Source organism: Zeugodacus cucurbitae, chromosome 5 (genome assembly GCF_028554725.1).
Source record: "Zeugodacus cucurbitae isolate PBARC_wt_2022May chromosome 5, idZeuCucr1.2, whole genome shotgun sequence".
NCBI classification, from domain to species: Eukaryota; Metazoa; Arthropoda; class Insecta; order Diptera; family Tephritidae; genus Zeugodacus; species Zeugodacus cucurbitae.
Genome location: NC_071670.1, coordinates 2,032,119 through 2,046,584, shown reverse-complemented (window position 1 = coordinate 2,046,584; position 14,466 = coordinate 2,032,119). Strand labels below are relative to the sequence as shown.

The 14,466-nt window shown below is 34.5% G+C and overlaps 1 long non-coding RNA gene across 1 annotated transcript in view; it reads left to right on the top strand.

The window, feature by feature from the left end:
• LOC128922103 (uncharacterized) overlaps positions 1-14,466 on the top strand; it is a 23,991-nt gene extending 9,525 nt beyond the window's left edge. Inside the window, exon 2 of the long non-coding RNA XR_008471368.1 lies at positions 9,528-14,466. This is a non-coding gene — a long non-coding RNA (uncharacterized LOC128922103). The remainder of the gene's footprint in view (positions 1-9,527) is intronic.

Genomic DNA, 14,466 nt, shown 5'->3' with positions numbered 1-14,466 from the left:
AGTTCTACATATGTATAAACATACATACATATAAGTAAGTAAGTTTGCGCTTGTAGAACAAGTGAGCTGTGTCGGCGGCAAAGTTATTAAGTCGTCTTTTAGATTAATTCATTGTCAGCGCATACGAATGTAATGCAATGCAATGAATTTTCTTTTATTGCAAAAGTTACCTTGCTTACTGTAAACAACAACAACAAACATTTATAAATATTTATATAAACATTGTATATAGGTATGTCTATATGTCTGTATGTATGTATGTACATACATTTATGCATTATTGGCAACGTGATGCGGTTTTTCTTTCTTTCTTTAATTGAAATGTACTTGAAATTTATGGGTTCACAAATAACGGCACAAAAAATGTGTATTTCTTGCGTTCAGATGAAATGCAATTGAAGTTCATTGGCGAGGCGGATTTTTTGGTTAAACATAAAGGGAACAGTGGGATTACTGGATACATACTCAATGTAGTAGAGAGATTATTATAGTAAATATATTATTATAGCGAAGATATTATTATAGCAAATATATTGCGAAATAACGGCAGAAGTTGGGCGGTGAAATGAGGGACAAAAATAATTCTACTTTTTATGGCAACAAAAACAGCGAAAAGTGAAATAATTTTCTAAAGCGAGAGAGGATTTGGAGATTTTGGATTTATATATACCAAAGTGATCAGGGTGACGAAAAAAGTTGAAATCAGAATGTCTGTCCGTTCGTGAGTGACTAATTTGTGCTTATGGCAAATTTTTTACGAAAATATAGATACATTTCTCATTCATTATATAATAATTCCAAGATGATGTTTTCCTTATAATAATGTGCCTCTAAGCCGAAAATGGACAAAATCTGATCAATGCTACCTCTAGTCCCCATATAAACGGCCACCTAATAAACGGATTTTCGAACTTCCGGTGGAGTCTATACCGTATATATCGGTTAACACATTCTATCCCATTGTACTCGCTTGGATACAGATCTTGTTTTTTTCTTAAGCAAGTGAGTACAATGGAATCGAATGAGTTTTCTGCACCATTTTTTTTTTGTACCCAAGCGAGTACAATGGTATAGAATGGGTTAATATGCGAGATATCATAGCAAATTTAAGGGAGGGGTCTAGGTTTCAGCGCAGAAAAATCACTTTTTTTGTGATTTTTTATCTCAAATATCGATCAAGCAATTTTATTCAAACCTTCTATACATTATTGAACATAGTTTTGACTATGTTCTGTAAATTTTTCATGCAAAAATATTAAACCATTAGCCCGTGACAGAGCTTCCCCTAGGACGTCTTGAAAATAAAAACAATTTGCGATGTTCACTGTAACTCGGCCGGAAATTATCCGAAAATGAAAAACCATCAAATTTTAGTTAAATTTTAAACAAATCTTCCCTCAACATTCTCTGATTATTATTTTTTTATTTAAAAATATTTGGCGGCCATCTAAAGTGTGAACCGTTATTTTCGACTAAAATTTCCGCCATTTTCAGGGTTGGAAACACCCTTAATGTTAAAAAAAAAATTTTACTAAACGTAGGGGGGGGAGGTATTTTACGTGAATAAAATGTGTACCAAGTTTGAAATGAATCGGTCGAGCAGTTTTCAAATGGCAGTTTTCAAATGGCAGTTTTGAGAAAAACGCGTTTAAAGCTGCACTGCAATCCAAACCGCCCGTAGCTGTTAGAGTTAGAGCGTTAAATGCCCCGAGACTAATTAAACAATAACTTCTAGAATATTACTTAGATCGGATTAAAATTTTGAGGACATATTCTTGAAATGTTAAACAATAAGATAAAATAAAAAAAATCGATTTTCGAAAGTGAAAACCCAGACCCCTCCCTTAAGTGAACGTAAAATTTTGAATATAATATAGCTTGGTGACAAAATTAGGAGAATCGGTCCAGGAATAACCTTAGCTCTCATATACTATATATAATGATTTTCGCCAATCTAATAGACTTTATACCGGAAATACGGGTCAATTAGACCTTCTTACTTGCTTTAAGTTATTTTTTATTTTTTTTTTTTATTTATCTAATTTTTTATTCATTTAAAATTATTATATTATTTTTTATTTATTTTTTTAATTTATATATTTTTTTTATTCATATAAAATTATTATTTTTTTATTAATTTAAAATTCTATTTATCTTTTTAACATTTTTTAAAATTATTTTTCGAAATTTGTTACTCTTCCAGCCTAAGTTATGCATGAATTTTATATTTTTTTAAAACAAATTCGACTGAGATAAATTTTATACACCTACATATGTATATATGTGTATGTACGTATGTATTTATATACCACTAAAGTAATATAATTATTTGCGTATATTTTATGTATTTCTTGTTTATACAATATTTTAACAACTTCTTCCACTTAAATTGTAAATAATATAATAATTTCATAATTTTCCAAATCACTACAAATATGAAGTGTTTAGCGTTTAGGTAGCTTTGACGTAGTCAGCGATATGAATAAGATTTAAGATATAAGATATACATAAGTATTTAGATATCGTGAAAAGGAAAACGTGAAACTATGTACGGCAGCCAAAGTACATATCATAAACCGATTTGAAACGTGAACAGCAGCAACAACAAAAATAATAACAACAGCAAGTGTTAAGGAATTGCTGAAAAAACCTCGCATACAAAATAATAGCGAAAAAAGAAGAAATAAAAAAAAACAAAAGTGCAATAAAAAGTAATAAAAAAACGAATTAAAAATAAAATTGTTTTTGTTCTTGTAGCGCAAATTAAAAATAACTACGCATATAGAAATAAACACATTTGCAAGCCGCCTCCTTTTCCACAGTCGTGGCTGCTGCTGTTGCTGCTGCTGCCGTCGCCGTTGACGTCTTTCGCCTTAAGTCCGGCAATAATCATAAAGAAATTAACTGAACACCAGCAGCAGTGGACTTTTCACGGTTTTTGCTCAAATCAAATGTTGATTAATGTAGTTTTAGCATTAAATGTGACAATTTGTTTTTTTTCTTTTGCCAGCTTTAATTTTTGATAAACTTGCGAATAACAACGCACAGTGGCGTGCAAATGTATGCAGGTATGTATGTATGTATGTGTGTGTGTAAAAAAACAACTTTGTTTTATGCTATAAAATAAGCAAATATAAATAAAGTTATAATACACGCATATATACACACACTCACACCCTTGCATTTAGACGCGCACAAACATTTGCCGACGCAGATGGACCCGGCGCTGACGTCATTCACTCCGCCGCCGCTGTGTTTAAGATAAAGACTTTTTGACTAATGTTTTTTTTTGCATGCATGTTGTTGTTGTTGCTCACTGTGTATTGTTATTATTGCTGCACTTGCAGTCCCGTGAGTACGCTTCTGGCTCGACGCTTCCCTCGAGTGTATGCAGTTAATTCTGGGGGCGGATATTTGTTTACATGGCATTATTTGTGGAGTAGAAGAAGAAGCAGCACAATTTCTATTTTTCCAGCTCGAAAAACGTGTATAATTCGGTAGCAGTTTATGCAAATATGAGGTTAAGCTAATAAGCTGGTATGCGGCTATGGTGTTGATCACGTGTGTAATGTCTTTTTGAAGTGTGATGGAAGACGATAGTACTGAGGCTGATATCTCGTAGAATATTTCAGCTAGAGAAAACTGACTAATCACTGCAGCCTATGACCGTTTTCACACGGGCAATTTTTGTCGCGGCAATTCTTAGTTTTATAGGAGAGAGGGCGACGAAGAGAGGAGAATTTCTCTCTCTCTCGCTTCGCTTGGTCGCCCCCTCTCCTATAAAACTAAGAAATTGCCCGTGTGAAAACGGTCTATGAAGCATTAAACTCAATGAGTCTAGTTGAGTGAGAAATCGGGATATGAATATAATTCCTCATCCTTCAAATCTCAATGAAGAGTTACATAAAGAGTGATCGTCATCTCATAAGTCAAATGGATCGTACAAGAACATTGCCCAGAAGAGAGAGAGTGAGCGAAGAGAGAGAAAATGAGTGTTTCCGACTTTTTTGCAAAGATTTTAAACTTTATATTTTTCAGAACATACAGTGAGAAGGAAAGAATACAGAAGCGACTGAGTTTAAGATCTAATTGAACTGCAAAATGGGTTCGATTGGACTTATTTGGATAGTCTGGCAAACTGAGCAGCTTTTCAGGTTAGTTTCTTACGCCTAAGAACCCAGAATTTGTCTGAAAAAAACCTCAAGCAGTAAACATTCTCTAATCGTCATCGAAAATCATAGCATATACGCGAGTTTGTAGTGGCTTGTCAAACAAATGTGCCGAAAAAAATTTACTTTTCGTTCATCCAAATGTAATTATAGATTTTTTAGCAGACTCTCGTGTCACCAAGTTCGCAATTCATAGCGCTTTCATTCACACGCTGGATGGACATTTATTTTTAGCGCATACATCATGTGCCACTGTCTTACTGCTGTTAGGAACAACAGTGGGTTGGGTGGGCACACCGTATGGGAATGTTTCGAAGAAAAACAGCTACATATAAACAATAAAGAATAAATAAGAGGCTCAATAGAAGGAGAGCATGCTTCAATTTATTTGTTATGGCGAAATTCGCTAATTTGGATTTGTTGATTTTTTCGTTAATCATTTCATTTGACTTATGCTGCCGAGCATTTATTCGTACAAACGAGTACATATTTTTATGACTCACGCTTGTTTATGCGCACATTTCAATTAATCAATTGATTAAAAAATTCTTCATTCACAATTGCAGCGATGAGTAATTGAGTCATGAATGTGCGTTACCTCAGAAAACCGATTTTTTAAAAGAGTAAAAATGTAGCGTCTTGTTGCTGTGGGAGTAATGACGCTGACGGATTCATCATTTCTCCGAAAAAGTGTTACGTAAAAATGAATTTTACATAACTTTTCAAAAATGCAAAATAAACTACTTGAATAGGTCTAACTATTCAGAAAATGGTGTCCGAAAAAATGGATACGGAAAAATTTACAATAAAAAAAAAATTAGAAAATGGAATGTAAGATGTATAAAAAAAGCTATAAAGAAATGTGTTCAAGAAATAACGGTAATTTTTGCTTTTCGATTTTTTTTGCCATTCAATATTATCCACTTATGTCATGACTTCTTCTGAATAATTTCAAACTCGATTTTTGGGATAGCCTTTGACTCTTTGAGCGATTTAATTTGGCTTTAAGATTCTCTTTTATTTTTGGAAGTGGGAAGTGGTCGCACGGAATCACGTCAGGCGAATGTGGATGGTTGCAGTATTGATTTTGTCCAAAAATGTATGAATGTATATCAACAATTGGGAATTTCAGAATTCCCGTTATTTTTTTAACATACCTTGATACCTCCTCCAGGTCAACGTTTAATCAAAGAGTAGTAAAAAAGGAGTTATACGCTTCGTAATAGTTAGAGCGAAGCATGTAAATCAAAGTGTGCGTATGGAAACAAGTCTTTATTAGAATTAACTCACAATTGAAAAACGATTTTTCGTGTTAAAAGCTAAAATTCAATTATGATTTGCGTTTTTGAAACTTTAGTTCAAAACAATTTTTCAAAAACAATAAACGAAAACTCAAAGACCACAATTGCTTTTCAAAATCATTAAAAAACAGCGTGTTTTTTATGTTTCCAACAGAGAAAAATGTTAATTTACTATACAAATGAGTACAAAAGCAAGTTGTTTTGGCGGCTGTTTGACGATTTAAAAATACACTCATGTGCGCACAGAGCTTAGAATTGAATATAATAAATTCTTTGGCAAAAAAAATACAACAATAAAAACACAAAATAGTGTATGAAATGAAACACACAGTTTTGAAATATAGAAAAAAAAATGAAAACAAAATCGGAATTCTTGCAATAAAAAACGCAGACGCAACATTAGCATGTGTTTGGCGCGTTCCTGTCCATATGACCGCATGTGGTCTGACGTACGATCAGCTGTACGACGAACGTGCTTTGATTTGGACCCCTATCTCTCTCTCTCTCTCACTCGCTCTCTCCTGCTCATTTGTCTACCGTTCGTTGGCACTTTTTTCGCATTGCACACCGACTGAGTGGTTCGAAGTATAGCGAAATATGACATTTTGGCACATTTGGCCTTGTCTATTTGTCTGCAATGTTCAATGTGCCCTTAATGAGCGATCGTCGATCGTCGTATATATCTAGATATATTTTCGTATTTTCAATATTTTTTTAAATATTGTTCGTGTTTTCGCCAATTTTTATTTTCGCCAAAAAAAGCGGAACGAAAGTACACAAAATTTTTTTGTCGAAAATATTTCTTCGTAGCAACAAAAAATATATATATGTATGTACTTACATATATATATATATATATAGGTATGAACACCTATCGGAAGTATTCGAAATCTTATTTGTATAAAAATAACGCCGCCCGAGTGGCTGTTATTGGGATACGTACATATTCTTGAATATATACAATCATACATATATACAAACTTATGTGCAGACGTGAGAGTCCAGTAAATTGTCGCCTGAAGTCACACAAGCGTCTGGACGTTTTGCTCCAACAACTCTACGAGTATATGCGTTAACTAAAAATAAATTTTAGCAACGGGAAAGTAATAAAATAAAAGAATATGAAATCGGTTCGAACAACAAAAAAAAAAACGAAGAAAACCTTGTTGACGTCAACGAATAAGCGAGATATTAAATAAATGAATCCAAATAAAAAATGAGTAATTCGATTGTGGGCAGTGATGAAGACGTGATGGATGCAGCGGAGAGTACTAAATAAACAAGCACACTTCTCTGCGTGTGTGTCTGTCGGCAATAAAATGGCTTTAAAAATCCATAGATTCGTAGGAATTACTAAATGATATTAAAAAGTAATTAAAAATTATATTTAATTGAGGTATTGAAATGTTTAAAAATGTGCGCACTGCGGTTTTTGATCTGTTTTTGTGGGTGGCGTGCTCCGGAGCTAAGCGCAGTGGAAAACACATGAAGTATAGCAATATTTATGGCGAAGAGTGGGTAATTAAAAAATGCCTTCAAAAGGTACAAAGAAACGCTATTCTGGATGAAATATTTTGTTTTCGAGTTGCAAATAACATATTTCGAAAATAATTTTAATACAAATTTAAATGTTAAAAAAGTTATATACCGAACTGTAGCGGCGCTGTGGTTCAACAAATTGACAAACTGCTGAATTTTCGCTAATTTTCTTCTTTCTTTCATAAATGGTAGCTCAAATCTACTTCTCTAAATAAAATTTGCTGTTTTTGTTTTTGTCAATAAGCTATTTTCTCTGAAATCTTCCATCAGCAGCAATAATTTGACGCAAATGCTCATTTAAATCACCTTCCACAAGACAGATACAGTACGATCAAGGTGCAAAGTCTAAACAAAATCGTCAAATTGCTGGATGACAGCAAGAAAAAAGAGACAAAGGTTGGTTGGTTGGAATTAAGCAATAGAATTATTGTCGGGGGCTATTAAGACGAAAAAAACATTAAGAACGGTAACAAAAAGCTTTATGATCTCAGCAGAACACCAGATTCTGCAGCTACATAGCGAGATCTGTCAGTTCCTTACACGAGAATATAAATTTCAGTGGTATCTCTACTACATATACTAGTCTGAAACCACTATCAGGAACATCAAGAACATCAAGAACAGTGACAAGAAGTTTCGTGATTTACAGCAGAAATTTAACTATATAACAAGGTCCTGAGAAATCTTCCTTACAGGAGCATAAAACTTTCAGTAATATCACTCACACTGGTTTCAAACTAGTCTCAAAGACATTAAGAATAGTTCCTGCAGCCCAACCTCCCATTCTCTTAAACATACACTTTTGGTGAGACTACATTCAATGGAACCTGAATTAAAATGGGTTTAGTAGAAGAAGATACGGTAAATCATTTCCTTCTCGGTAGAAAGTCCCTCGCTTCCTATAAGAATTTGTTACCATTCCTAAAATATTTCTACATAACCTAACCTCACTTCACTTTTTCTCCATCGCTCTAACGAATTATATAAAGAAATGTCCGAGTGTCACAATGGACAGTCGAATCTGTCTAAGTGAGATTTTCTGCATTTGCGGACCTAACCTATCATATGGCGACCTTCGAAAAATTTATAATAAAACTCGGAAGAATAGAATCAAGTACTGCTGCAATATTTCAAATTTCAAATGCTTAAAAGTTTCAATCAATCTCATAAATAAGTTGAACACGCCAAGTACATTCAAATATAGATTTTCTGTCTGGCAGACCATCATTTTTTGCAGTCATATATTATAAGCTTGATGTTTTTTGCAATCACCCGAAAATATATAGACTTTCGCGGAAATTTTAATCTCTTTTTTTTTTTGTTTCTGCAACACGCAGACCACGCAAAGTCTCGCCATTGGCCAGTGACGACCGCACACATTGCGGGTGAAAGAAAGTTGTGACGCACAAGCCTTAAATAATATTGCGTCCGAAGACTAGACTTTTTTTATTGACTTGTATTTGTTTGCGTGCTTCTCGGGGCTAAATCGAAAATATTAAATAAATTCGCTTGAAGCCCCTCTCTTCGTCACTAAAATGAGATGAGATGCGTTAGAGATTCACCGGCAGCCATCATGCGCCCATGCGCCGCCACTCAGCCAGACATTAATGGGTGAAAAATTTGTTTATATAATTTCCGAAAATGAATTATGGGCACCTTAATATACTAGGAGCAAATAGCTACTATGTACATATATTATGAAAATATATACTTTGGTGGATTTATGCATATTGGCTTGTCTGTTAAACGTGCTGACATGCGAACAAACAAAAGAGCAGCAGCATAGCTAAAAGAATTTTAAAACAATTTCAGGAAATTTCCTACGTTGGCTAATGAATGCTTTAAACAAATTGTGCACATTCAAAGTTTTTGAAGAAACTTTTTCGCTAAATTGTGCCTAAAACTAGTATATTTTTGTTTATCTGCTCGCATTATCAGTGGATTATGATATGAAAAGTGCTGGCTGTTTAAATATTTAAGTACATTGAAATTACTACGCCGCAAGTAATTAAAAAATAAATAAATAAATAAACAAATGCCATTGCTGCTGTTGTTGTACGAAGTTAGTGGCGAAGCGCGAGTACCTATGCCCTGGAAGCGACACTCAAGGTGCCTGCCTGCCTGTCTTCACTCACAAGTAGTTGCTTGCTTGCTTACTTATTTGCGATCATGCGTACGTGACAGGCTAAGTCAACGAGTCAACAACAACAGCAGCAACAACACGCATGTAAAGAGATAAGTTGAAATTTTACAGCCCAAAATGGCTGTCACACGAAGTGAGTACGCTAAAAAAGGAAGTAAGAGTGTTGGAAAATTTTGAAGGCTGTGCACCCTGTGTTATGCTGCGCGGTGGCTGCTGGCACAACAAACGGTGTTTTCTCACACATTTTTGGTGTTTATGTTGTTATTTTGCAACATTTTGGCGTTTTTGTGTTTTTGTATTTTCGAATTTTTCGCATTTTAGACGCTATTTAATATTAATTTTTTTGTTTGTTTTTTTCTTTTAATATAAATTTAGCAACAAGCAAATCATCATTAACATAGCGCGCACAGCTCCTCAGCTCCTTAGTGTGATCAAATTTATACACACTGGAATATTTGTAAACAAAGGCAACTAATTGATTTTGACTCGTGGCGAAAACAAATGTAAATGGGTAATAAAAATCGAAAGTAAACAAAATCGAAAGCGAACGCACAGCAAAATTAAGCGTAGAACTAAATAGCACAAGAGCTGTGATAAAAAATTGCAAGCGCGCAAAATAATTAGAAAAAAATGTAAAAAATTCGTTGCGGTAATACAAAAATAAATAGGAAACATATAATAGCGAAATTAAAGTAGCGAAGTGATGTGTTCAAAAAATAACGGGAATTTTTGATTTTTGAATACAAAAAAAAAATATGTTTATCAGTAGGGCTCGCTAAAGCTGTAAAGTTTTTAAGTAAACATGTAATAAAAGTAGCGCTACAACCGCTCATGTATGTGATGTGTTAAAAAAAAACGGGAATTTTAGTTTTTGAAAAAAATATTTTTATATTTAAATATTCAAATTTGGGCATTTGACCACTCTAAAACCATAAAATTTGAAAATTCAAAATTCCCGTTATTTTTTGAACACATCACATACAATAAAATATTTACAAATATGGTGTATATTGACGCGAATTACCGCGGTTTCTCGATGCGCGCCGTAACAAATTGGTTCAGCGGCACTTCGATTGCTCGGTTGACCGGCGTCGTGCGAGTCTACAGCGGTGGCTGCGATTCTCAAAAGCATTTCTTGTGTTGTTGCGTTCAAGACTGTTTGGATACGTTTAAATTAATTTAAATTGATACTCTACGCGTACGTGTATATTCGTAAGACAGCAGAAAATAAATAAATATATAAATATATGAAACAATAAAAGCAACAGCAACAACAACACTGGCTGCGGTCACACAAATTCAGTTTTATTGATAGGCGCATATAGACGCCCCAAACGAACCGCGAACCGCTTCGAACTCGTTACAACCAATTGGCGACCAGTTTAATCCAAGACAATGATTTTCCATTTAAAAATTTATTGTACGAGTATATCTGCATATACAATTTTACGCTGCGGTAACTCCCCGTTATTTGAAAAACGGGTAATATGGATGATAGCTTACATACACGAGTAGATATTTCATGATAATTTGGGATATAAATAAATGTTCTAATAATAATAACTACACCGTTTTAGTCACCAACGTATTAACACGAAAATTCTATTTTTTTTCTCTTTCGAAAACAGTTAAAATGGCACTTCAAAGCACTTGACTTGTATTTATGATGCTTCCTAGGTTGAACTGATGCTTTGGTCACTATCCTATATATGTACATTACATATATGGCATAAGTCCTTAAACCTTTACCGTTACACTATATTCTTATCATCTAACCATACACATATATTTTTTTCTTCTCCAAATTTCACTATTTTATTCTTTGTTTCGTTCACTTTTTGGTACATACCCTGTGTTCTGATCGCTCTCCGGCGTTTGCTGCTGCAGTAGCGCCCAGCAAATAACCCTCTATAATGTGCCGTTAAGGCTTATATTGTGGAAACATTGTTTTTGGTACCATTTCATTGTGGAACTGTACGAAAATTTTCGAAAAAAAGAGAAAAAACAACACACGCACGCACGCCGACCTGCACGATTTTCATATTGAAAACGTTCCACATTCAATAAACGCGCGTGAATACATATTGATATATGTAGGTTTATAGACGTAGCTGAAGGAGTGTGCGTTTATTTCGGCACTTGTTTTGCTGGCATTTCGTTATACATTCGATGTATAATATGGAAAATTGTACGATACTGTGGTTCCACAACAAATTCGTGGCAGTTTTGAATGCGTTCCAAAACTGTGAACGAATATTGAAGGTGGAATAATTGTGGTTAGATGGCAACAACGTCAGTTTTCGTGTATAAAATTATCAATAAATACTTAATTGTATTCTCTACTAAATAAGGAAGGCCATAATCGTTTTGGGTTGGCATGTTAGCAGCAATTTTACATACGCTCCCAAAAGATAAGAGTTTTCTTAGTTTTTGAGGCGTAAAGTAAGATCGGGAAATTAATATATATAGTCTTTCACATTTATTAGTTGTAACAGAGGTTTTCGAAAAGAGATGTGTTCAAAAAATAATGGGATTTTTTTTTAAATATTTATTCACTTGTCTACATTATTTTTGTAGCCTTCAAAATAGTCCCCATTCGATGTTATGCACTTATGCCAGCGCTTCTTCCGACACTTCTCGAACTCGATAGTCGTTGGCTCTTTCAGCGATTTATCGTATGCTTGTAAAATTATGGCCCTTTAAGGTTCTCTTTATTTTTGGAATTATAAAACAGTAAAAAATGGAGTGTATAGCATTGTTACAGTACTGTTTTTGGTCAATAGAGTTAACGAAATTCTCCAAATTCGTGAACTTTTTTATATTTTCCAATTCACGTTATTTTTTGAACACACTATGTACATACCATACAGTTTTCCATGTTTATTGGTGTTGGATCAGAATTTGTTTAAAGATACCCGATTTCTATGGGGTAAGAGTGGAAAAATAGCCTTATAGAACTATAGATCTCTGTTCCTAGATTATGTGAGATAAAATTACTTTCAAAAGGATATATAAATGTGATGAGAATACTGTTCATTAGATCAGTTTCTAAGTCCGGTACATAAAGGTGAAATATAACATTCTCTGGTCTACATCACAAGCATTTATAGCAACGAGATCTAAGCGAAGTACATAAAAGTAAGTAATATCTACATTGTGACTAAACAAGGGAGAGAATTCGATCAACAATAAGCATAAGGACTCACTGCCCACTATGGAGGAAATAGCGAAATTATTCACAAGAAGCTTTGGACATTGTATACGAGGAACGACAACAATAAACACAAAAGAAAAATATTTTAAGACGAAAGGAAGCAAGGAAGAGGCCTACAAAGTACAAAATATGCATTTTTATGAGGTAATGAAATTTTGTAATTTCAAATAATTTAAGAATTTGTAATTAACGGTAATAAGCAGAAGTCACATGTGCGCGTCACTTGATGGATGGAACGTACATATATCACTTAGTTTGTTTATCATTTTCGCGAGTATAAACACAAGCACACACACACACATAGAAAAATAGATTTTATATATATAACCGCTATGGATGTATGTATGTATGTATATTTAACAATTTATTATATTGGATTAAAAACTAAGTAAATAGCAAACACAAACACACACAATTAAACCACTTTGTTATCCAAGTAAATACAAAAGCACATACATACATACATACATACGCGCGCCTAATTAGACGCGCTACAACGTAGTTGTAGTTAGAAATGAAATTTAATGTAATTTATTTATCGTCAACAAAAGAAAAATATTTACATTTTCAAAACGTCCATCTGAGCGAAATGTGATAAAGCAAGCATACGTGTGTGTGTGTGTGTGAGAGAGAGCGAAGCGCGAGAGCAACAGGTTGTTGACGCATGGCGGGCGCTTGACAGTTGATGGCTGACAGTTGAGCGACTGCCGGTCGAGCAAAGCAAAGCAAAGCACAGCGCGAGCGCCAGCGTGTCGGTGCAACATGGCGTATGAGCAACAAAAAGCGCTTAGTGATAGCCATAGCCAAGAGTGTGGAGAGTTTTCGTTTTGTATTTCGTAATTTTTTATTTTATTTTCTTTAATTTTCAGATACATATGCATGTTTATATTAGTGACCATATGGAAGTGAGGAAGTGTGGCAGCGTAAATATATTTGCTTGTTCGTTGGCTTGTAAGGCTGCGTGGGCGTGTGTTTTGTTTTCTCGTGTTCTACACTTGTGCGTATGTATGTTGTGTGTGTGCTTGTCAGTCAAACTGTCTGCCGTGGCAACATTGGCATGTCCTTCACATTCACGAAATATCTATGTACATACAACGTAGAGTGGCGCTAGATAAAAAGGTGACTCAGTACATATAACATAGAGATTATGGCTTATCTATGTTATGCGAGTAAACAGCTTTGGATTGCATAAAATTGGCTTGAAGGCAGCAAATAAAAATATTTTTTTTATTAAAAATATTTTATTTTATTTTATTAAAAATATTTTTTTTTATAAAAATTCAATTTTTTTTCTTATGATAAAATTTGTTTTTGTAGCAAACACTTCAAGTGCACACAGTTAGTGAGCACCCTCCTCCCAGTCGCCGCGATCGTGATCGCTTTTGTTTACCTACCTTTGGGATAATTCAATTTGACGATCCACAGCGTGTAATCGCCGCTAGCGAGCAGGTAGTAGCCGGAGAAGCAGCGTTGCTCTTGTTGTTGTTGTACGCAAGTGGCGTTTGTTGCGACGTTGACGTTGCTGTTGACGTCGCGGTCGCTATTGCTGTGTGCTGTTGCGTTAACTTGCTGTAGTCGGCAGTTATGCGTCTCATAAATGCCACTGTCCAGTGTTTCCATTCAAAAAAGTGTATCGACAGCGTTGCTGACGTTGCACGTCCGTTTGTTGTTGTTGTTTGCAATGGTGCGGTGGCTTCGTTGAGGAAATCTTGACTTGGCGACAGTTGAGCGTGGCTCCAATTCGTATCGCGTATTTTCTTAAGTCACGTAAACTTGCGTAAAACAACAATAAACACTGACTGTATGTATCGCGTGCGTAGTCCAAACGACGTCAAAGCTGATTTTATGCTGCTGATTGAGTTCGCGTTCTTTTCTTTAGCAATTGAGCTTTGTTGATTGTAATCTCAACAAAATTAAAAAAAAAAAAATTTGCTCCTCTTTTACTTTTATTGTGTTGCATTAACTATTGTACTATTCTCTTGATTGTGACATTTATTGTTTGAGTGATTCTTTATTATGTGTTGGTTATTTGTAGTTGTTGTCTATTTTTTGTCTATTTTGTGGCTTCTAACTCGTGTGTTTTTGGCGTACTTCCGTTAA